At 45.0% G+C, this 9,642-nt stretch overlaps 1 pseudogene; it reads right to left on the reverse strand.

Moving 5' to 3' along the window:
- Positions 1 to 481: 481 nt before the first annotated feature.
- LOC103593292 overlaps positions 482 to 9,642 on the reverse strand; it is a 43,659-nt pseudogene continuing 34,498 nt past the window's right edge.

Here is a 9,642-nt window from a genome sequence, read left to right on the forward strand (position 1 = left end):
AGAAAGCAATTCAGTTTTGCACAAAATTACTGATTGGTTTTCTGCTGAAATATGTAGAAATGTTTTCATTTATACGATAGATACTGTTTTCTGCTGAGTAACAGTGATGTTTGTCTTTCAGTCTGCCAAACTTAGGAAAAAGATTCACTGGTCTCTGTTCTATAACATGCACTGAAGGAGAAGTCAACTTCATGAACATTATTAGATAATTTCATGTATGTGCAAAAGCTTGGATAAACGGTTCGAACCACGGATGAGTCTCAAGTGTGGGTACGCGGATATTTAGGGTGCTCTCCTGGGTTTCACACAGATGTATTTCCACTGATTTATGCTAATCAACTTGCCCTCTGTGAATCTGTAAGCAACCAATTCCTAATCTTCCACCTCCTGGAAAAGGGAGGTATCTTTTAGAATTTTCTCTAGCTCATTGTTTTCTAGCTGTGTTTCAGTTGCTGCTTGTTCTTTCAAGGTTCGGTTGCTTTCAGCTCCTCAAGATTATTGATTTTCTGTCTCTCTCAGGGTCTCCCGGTGTTAACTGAGGCACTGTATTCCAGGGTGTGCTCCGTGGGTCAGGGGTAGGTGCTGCATCTTGGCTCTTGTCACTTCTTCATGCTCGCAGCTTTCTTAGTCTCATATCTCTCTTGATTTTTAAGGGCTGCTTTTTATAATGGCTTATCATTTCCCGGTTGTGATTTTTTATTCTGGGGTGGTTTCTTCTCACGCAGTGGCATTGATGATTGGTTTATTTCTTAAAGCTGGGAGTCTATCAACCCTTGCAAGTTTATGTTCCTTGTTGTGCACTTTTCTTGGAGCTGCTTGCTAGGTTATTGCTTTTGCTGGAAATAGTCCACCCAAAAAACAGCTGCCAAGAAATCTGCCATATTTCTGCATTTGATGACACATCTTAGTTGTGCAGGACAGGACTGGTATCATGCCAAAGGCTGGATCCATTATTAACATACAACCCGAGAGAACTCATCGCAGTGAACATGTGCTCCCATGCAGGCACCCAGCGAAATATGTAGGATCAGAGGCTACTTTTTTTGGAAATAAGTTTGTAGCTTTTAACAGCCCACACTTGATTGGTCTTTCTGATTTCCCAGTCCAGCAAGTACTAACATATGACCACAAGGGCTATGTAAGGCTGCCTTAGAGCACCAGTTCCAAAGTCAAACACAGGATCTCATTTCAAGTTGAAAATCGTAGCTTTGGCAGGCATAAAACCATAAATAGCATAAAAGTAGAATCAGAATTCTAAATCACATCATAAGGGGGGCTATGTTTTGGTGATTAACAGGTTACAGCATTTTCTCCATTTGCTGCAACGTAATGCAGCCTTTGTTCTCCTCACCAGGAGGTTCCCAACTTGTCAACAGCTGTTCAGCTACCACAACACAGCAGTGGCTTTTTCATTCCATCGCAGTGTAACCTTATCAGGCTTAGAGAAACCGTTGTTGGCTAAAGCTGCATGAGGTCCACCAAAGTTGGGGTACAGATATAACCTCACAAGTGAAGGTGCACCCTTACTCTCTGGAACACGGGCAGCCCCCTTGTGTGACTGGAGTCCAAGTGACAGCACACAATTAATTTTTTGTAAATGCAATTTGCAATTTTATTAAAATTGTTGTTTATAAAGAAGTGAACTTCATTGTTAACATTTTGGGCACAAGTAGGATGGACAGCAATTTCGTGTTTTTTCTGGATGCAATACTTCCAGCATGTCTGTTTCACATCATGCAGTTGCAGGTTGGGTCTCCCAGAGGTTCCGTGTGTGAGGGAGCGTGAAGCTGCTGTGCTGCCAGGACAGGTTTTTTTTTTTTGTGAGAACTCAAGGCGAATTGCCTTTGGAGGTTAAAGGAGTGCAGTAATCTCGTGTTACTGACATTGATAATATTTATGATTTTTTTTCTTTGCCCCAGCAAACAGGGTCCCACCCTCAGTAAATTTATAGATTTTTCAATTTTCCTGAGATTCCCTTGGCAACACTGTGCTTTCTGGAAAATACAGTGGTGCATATATTTATGATTTTTTTTCTTTGCCCCAGCAAACAGGGTCCCACCCTCAGTAAATTTATAGACTTTTCAATTTTCCTGAGATTCCCTTGGCAACACTGTGCTTTCTGGAAAATACAGTGGTGCACTCACCATGGAGAGTCCTTCTGATTCACATCCTGAGTGTGAGAACTTGGAAACATCACCGCTTCTGAATCTGTGCAGAAGTCTTCCAGGAGTGGCACGAACAGACACATCTTCTCCTGGAAAACAGTTGCATTATTTCCCAATGCCCCTCATGTCATTATTTCTACTGCTGCTGGGTCTGTTATCTGCCTAACTTAGAAGTCAGTATATGGGTCCTTGACTCACTGCTGAAAAATAAGGGGGAATGCGTAATTTCTCAAGGCATGCAGACTCAGGTCTCCAGTTGCTCTTCAGCCATACTACTAAGCCTGTGACGAATATCTGAGCAGCAGGACTGTGGAGCCCATGGGTTCTCTCTGTCCCTGATTTATGGATGGATGGCTGCAGAAAGCCCACCTGCTCTTCAGTGGGAGCCCCTCTGAGCCAGGGCAGGAGTGAGGGAGTGAGCTGTGAGGTCCCTCTGTGGGGCTTGCCTCCCACTCCCATGCACCCACTGGGGTCACCTGTAGCTATGACTTACATCTCACACCTTTGTCCCCCTGGAACCATCAGCTCTGCAGGGCAGGGACTGACATGTCTCCTTGTCCACCTTCGGCCTGGCTCCTCCTTCCCTGGCATCCTCCTCTCAGGAGGGCGCTGCCATCGGTTACTTGCTCACGTCTTCTCCTTCTGTCCCTTTCACCAAGAGCCCACAGTCACATCCAGACTCACCTCACACTCCTCTACACGCCTCTGCTTTTTCTGCACCGCCCTGTAATAGTGACACCTTCTCCTTCCTTACAGTGGCCTCCAGGTGCTCCCTCCGCCTTCCCTCTTCCAGTCAGGCATCGCACAACAGCAGTGTGACCTTCCAAAGAGGATCCAGTTCATCTCCCTCGTTCAAGGCCCTACAACTCTGCCCAGCTCTGCCCAATAGATCTGCACACCTGCTGTCCCGCACGCCCGCCATCCCCCCAGGCCTGTCCCTCCCTGCTGTCCGGTCTCCGTCTGGCAAGCACACCAATCCTTCCCCACCCCTCAGCTGTGCGCCGTCCCCAGGCATCAAATGCTGGTTCTGGCTCTGGATGTGGTGCCTTCTTCTTAACCTCGAGACGTTAGTGGAAGTACTGTCCTTGCCGGGTAGTATCTCCCTCGCCGCCCGGCTGTCTCTGGGCTGTCACTGTCCTGCTTAGTTCATCTGCCACTGCCTGTCTTCCAGCAGGACATCGACTCCATGAGGGGAGGGATTTGGTTGGCCTGACTCACCACCGATCCTCAGCCCCCGGCGTGGAGCCCAGCACAGAGTAGGTGTGCAATACATATTTGTTAAATGAATCAATTTCTGTCCTTTTCTTAGCTCTCAGTACCCAACTCTCAGTGCTCAGGAAACAGCTACTGAGTGAAGAATAGAGAGATGGACGGGTGATGACTGTGTGGTTCTGTTGTGGATCCTGCTGCGAACGTCCTCAGAGGCACAGTGGTCCTGGGTGGACGGCGTCCTCCCCTCTTTCATCCAGCTTCTGTCCAAGCAGCATGGTTTGTGACCAGCTTCCTTTGACCATTTCCAGGATAAGAATTCATCTTGTGTGGTAGAAGAAGTCATGACTGTGAGTCCTGAAATATCTCCCAGGTGGACTTTTTCACTGTGGAAGGGGGACCTGAAGGAGAGAGAAAGTTCTGATTCTCCTGTCTATGGTTTGGACTGAAACCAAGTGAATCTCTGGCTTTCTGGTCTCCTCTCTGTGCATTTTCTCCTCCTAGCCCTGTGCATTTTCCTGGGAGAATGTGCTCAGGAGGTGGGCCATGCCAGGCAGGGCACAGCTGCTGGGGACTTGGACTCTGAATCGGTGGGTCTCACACGAGGTCAGAGTTTGGGACCATGGCTGCTGGCAGCTCCAGTGGCCAACTAGGGACAGCATGAGAGCCAGTGGAAATGGTCCAAAGACGAAGCAAGAGGACTTCTCACGACAGCCACCAGGATCTGCCTCTGGGCTCACTTTTGTTTCCCTCCAAGGGCCTTGGTCTAGAATCCTGGCCATCCTTACCCTCTGTTGGGGAACGCTCCTGTCAAGCCTGACTGTAAAGTAGGACATGTCCCTGAAGATCTGACGCTCACTCTTCAGGTCCCAAAGATGAGCCTGGGTGAGAAACAAGAAGTGCTCTTCTGGCTTTCAGAGCTCCCTCTCCTGCTGCTGGACGCCTGACCCAGCACTGGAGGGAGCCAGCTCCGTGCTCCAGGAGGGGCTGATAGTCACAATCCTGCATCCAGGTGCTCCGCCCAGTCAGTGGAGCAAGGCTCCTGCACGGGAACCTGCCTCACCTGCCGCCTTCCTGGGCCCTGGCTGGGAGGGGGACCCGCCCTCTTCCACCGAGGGTCAGGGTCCTGGTCTGCTCCCTGAGCTGCTGTACATGCTCATGCTTTCAGCTCCTTTGGTATAACTCACTGCTTATGAAAACCTGGCACATTCAACCTCTCCACCTGAGTAACTCATTGATTTAGCTTTTGGAACCATCTGAAAATACAAGATAGTGTAAAAGTGTGTGTGTGTGTGTGTGTGCGCGCGCATGTGTGTGTGTGTTTGAAAGGACAGATGGGAAAGTCCCTTTCCCTTGGCTATTTATAACCCTTCTCAGGCACTGAAAGAACAGCAGCCATAACTCACCCATCCCAAAGTGCCGAGCCAGCACTTTCTTATTTTATGCACCTCCTTGCTCTTAAGTGTCCACTGTCTGGATTTCTGATCTGATAACTGTATTTAAAAATTGAGCTACACTGGAATTCGCGCTTGTCTGAGCTCTTCCGTCTGGCCAAGCACTTCTGCTCTGTTTCTCCCTCTGTGCAAGGCTGGACCAGGATGGCGCCTGCTTCCAGCTGTGCTGCAGCTGCAGTCAGGGATACCAATTCATGTGACAAGGGCCACTCGCACACAGTTCCAGAGACCTTAACACCCACAGAAGAAAGGTCATGTGGGTCATGCACCTGTGGCACCTGGATGTCCCCTCACTTCGCCTCCTGCCACTCAGCAGAGCCCTGGCATTAGGAAGGTGCTCCACAAGCTTGTCGAACGAGCATTTACCCCTCCTTTGTCTTCTGCCCTTCCTGCTACCCAAGTTCTTCAGCTTCTTGGGTTATATCATGCTCTTTCCTGGGTCTGTGTTTTTGAACAGCCTTTCAGTCTACCCATCCTGATGTAAGAATGACCATTTTCCAGTTTCACGATCTTAAGTTGGGTCCATGTGTTTAACTTTGAAGTGAGCAGGTTGCAAACAATCTGCAAAGGGATTGGAAGACTGCAAAAGGTGCCAGGAGTAGTCCCAAGACATAAAGGGAGTTTTGGGAGACAGGAGGCCCAGGGCATTGGAACCAGGGGTTTCCAGGATTTAGGGCTGTGAAGGAGGGGGATGGGCTTCCCCAGAGAGCATGTAAACCATCCCAGCTTGCAGAGGCAGGGCTGCGAGCAGTGGCACCAGGGCAGGAAGCAGGGTCGTCCGAGGGAAGGACTTGGGGGACCCAACTAATGTCTCACCTGCACTTGGTGTGGTCAGCCTGTGCACCGAGGAGAAGGAAGATGTGCCCGCAGGCTCCGAGCTCTGGTGGGTCAGCTGACCCTGGGCTGCACCATTAACCCAGGAAACGCCAACCCCAGCCACTGGGCCCTGCAGTGAGCCCCTAATTTTCTCGTCAGCTGAGGCAGGATAAGCTACATCTGGATGGACCAGAGAGGATGATCAAAATCTACTATCAAGTGAAAAAATGAGTCATGATAATTATATTTACAAATAGTACATGTGCTTACACACCCATACATACACCCCCTCCCCCGGAAGGATAATCACTACCAAACTGATACAGGGTTCAGGCCCTGAAATGGACGTTCTCTGACATGTGCCATCGTTTTCCTCCTCCCATGTGATGGTTGGTTCCTGCTTAGGGACTGGCTGACTCTGATTTCCTGGTGGTCTGTACTTTGGGAAACAGACCCCCAGGCCCCTGGTCCACATCTCATACCCCCATTTCCCTTCCAAGGCAGTTCTCTTGTTGCTCCTGTAGCCAATTTGCTTGCTCGGTTGACTATGGCCTCCCCAGAGATTCTTTGTGGGATATTTGCCCACCATTGAGCATTGCTGGCATATTAATGTTTGATTGACAACCAACATTTAAGTAAGGGACTAACTGTATCTATGGAGGCCTGTGGGTGGGGTTGGACCTTTGGAGCCTACAGAACAACACTTGGATTTTCTTTTAAGGTTAAAGAGGACCCGATCTCAGCTGCTGCATCTCTAGCTTTTTTCACTTAGCCTCTGCATGATCCCTGGGCTGTGCTGGTACGGGGCATGGGTCACAGGGAATATCAGGCTCAGGGCACTCAGCTGGAGGTCTGCAGCCCCAGCCCTCCTTCGAGGTATTTAGAAAGTGCACCATGAAGGCCTCTGACACGGCTCCAGCTGTAGGAAAATAAAACGCATGGTTTCTCAAGGACAAGTCTCGGAGTCAAGTTCAGTGTTGCTCAAGTGGCCCCAACAACAGAGCGTGATTCCTGTCCATAGTGTCCCCCTCCCTCATTGTACAACTGCAGAGGCCACCTCCTGGGAGCTGCAGGGATCAGTGCATCGCTGTCCAGAGGGCACAAGGACAACCAGAGAGCCACCCTGGTTCTGGTGTTCTATAAAGAAAGAAACATCAACTGAATTCCCACCTTCCTATGACTATCACCATTGTTGAAAGAAACACTTTGGCACATTGTAATTTAAAAAGAGTTGATCTGAGCAGAGATTCATGATTTGGGCAGCTCCAAACAATGTAATAAAATAAGCATTGTCCTTGAATATAATTTTAGTTGTAGAACATAGATCTTGATATGAAAGGATCTTTTTTCATTGAATTATACACAGTTTTCCATTCTATATGTAATTTCCTGTTTGATCCAGAAAATAATCGAAAATACTTTTGAATTTCCAAAATGGGTATTTCAATCATCTTTTTATTTTTTTTTTTTACTGACCGGCAATGGGATCGCAACCCTAGGTGTTGCGCCCGCACCGTGCTCAGCCAGTGAGCGGGAACCGGTCTCCACATGGGATCCGAACCCTCGGCGGGAGCGCCGCCACGCTCCCAAGCGGCGCACTCTCCAGTGCGCCACCGGGCCGGCCCTCAATCATCTTTTGATGTGCTTGTTGGATTTTATTGAATAATGATTATAAACACAACTTGCAACACTTCTGGAAATTCATTGAGATTTTCTTTGTAATCAATTGTATGTTTGTTTTTGTGAATATTTTGTAGAATAAGATCACAAAACATACACAGGGAAGTATCAGACACCTTTCTGTATATTACTGAAATCAAGTTCACTAATTACATTATTAAAATCTTATATACCTAAACTGAAAAAAAATGTATTAAATTCTTCTGCTATAATTGAGCTGCTTCTAAAGGATTTAGAAGTATTTTGGTAAAGATTTATCTGTTTTATTCCTTGATTGTTTGTTACATATTGGTTAATAATTATTTTATATTTTTCATGTATCATATCTTTTACTACTGGTGCTATTGTTTTTATCTCAGTTTAAGATTTTTGCCCTTGAATTCCATTTTATCTGATTTTAATATTTATTAATCCTGCGTGTGTGTGTGTGTGTGTGTTACAATCTACTTACTAGTGTTATATTTTTGCCCATCCCTTCATTTTCAACCCATGTTTGTCAGGGTTTTTTTGTTTTTCCATTTTTAAATGTTTTATTTTGAAATAATTATAAATTCACTGGAAGTTACAAAGGCTGTGCAGGGAGGGTCCCTGTCCCCTTTACCCAGTTTCCCATGGTGATTACATTTTCTCTAATAAAGATTAGGAAAGAAATTGGCATTGGTATAACATGTGTGCCACTTTACCCCTCGTATAGATTCATGTAACCACCAGATTATTCAAGATACAAACCTATGTCATCACCACAAACATCACTCTCAACTGAGCCTCTGTAAAATCACCTCAATTTCCCTCCTCCCCACCAGCCCTGACTCCTGGCAACCACTAATTCCTATAATTTTGTTATTTTAAGGATGTTGCATAAATCGAAAGATACAATATATGACTTTTTGGGATTGGATTTTTTCACAATGCCATTGAGATCCATAATAGTCTATTCTTTTTTATTGCTGAGTAGTATTCAACGGTATGGGTATTATTCCACAGTTCGTGTAACCATTCACCCATTGAAGCACATCTGGGTTGTTTCCAGTTTTGGGCTATTACAAATAAAGCTGCTACAAACATTCAAGTATAGGTTTTGTGTGAACATAAGTTTTCATTTCATTGGGATAAATGCCCACGAGTGCAATTTCTGGGTTGTACACTAAAGAGTTTGTTTAGTTTTTAAAGGAACTGCTAAACTGTTTTCCAGAGTCACTGAACCGTTTTGCATCTCCACTAGCAACGTATGAGTGATCCAGTTTCTCTATATCCACAACAGCATTTGGTCTTGTTTCTATTTTTAATTTTAGCTGTTCTCATAGGTGGGTAGTATATTACATTATGGCCTTAATTTACTTTTTCCCAGTGGCTAGTGCTGTTGGATATCTTTTCATGTGCTTGTTTGCCAACCACATATCTTCTTTGGTGAAATATCTTTTTTCTATTTTCTCATCAGAATGTTGGTTTCTTTATCCCTGTTAAGTTTTGAGAGTTCTTTATACATTCCATATATGACACCTTTGTCAGATATGTGGTTTGCAAATAGTTTTCCAACCCTGTCAACTTGTCCTTTTATCTTCTTAACAGGGTCTTTCACAGAGCAAAAGTATTTCATTTTGATGAAGTCCAGTTTATTGATTTTTTAATTTTATGGATTGCGCTTTTGGTGTAATGTCTAAGAACTTTTCACCAGGCTCTAAGTACTGATGCTTTTCCTACTTAAAGTTTTATAGTTTTACATTTTACATTGAAATCCATGATGAATTTAATTTAATTTAATTTTATATAAGGTGTGAGGTTTAAGTTGAGGTTAATTTTTTTTGCCTGTGACCAAGAATATACATTGGGGTGAGTACAGCCTCTTCAATAAATGATATTGGGAGAACTGGACATCCACATGCAGAAGAATGAAACTAAACCCATACCTCTTGCAATATACCAAAATCAACTCAAAATGGACTAAAAACTTAAAATAAGACCTGAGACTATAAAACTCATAAAAGAAAATGCAAGGGAAGCACTTTAGGAAGTCGGACTTGGCAAGGACTTTATGAATATGACCCCCAAAGCACAGGCAACAAACGGAAAAACAAACAAATGGGATTACATCAATCTGAAAAGCTTGTGCACAGCAAAAGAAACAATTAACAGAATGAATAGACAACACATAGAGTGGGAGGAAATATTTGCAAACTATACATCTGACAAAGGATTAATATCTACAATATACAAGGAACTCAAACAACTAAAAAGTAAAGAAACAAATAACCCTATTAAAAATGGGCAAAGGAGCTGAATAGGCATTTCTCAAAGGAAGATGTACAAATGGCCAATAG

The sequence above is a fragment of the Galeopterus variegatus genome, unplaced genomic scaffold (genome assembly GCF_000696425.1).
Source record: "Galeopterus variegatus unplaced genomic scaffold, G_variegatus-3.0.2 Scaffold1315, whole genome shotgun sequence".
Lineage (NCBI taxonomy): Eukaryota > Metazoa > Chordata > Mammalia > Dermoptera > Cynocephalidae > Galeopterus > Galeopterus variegatus.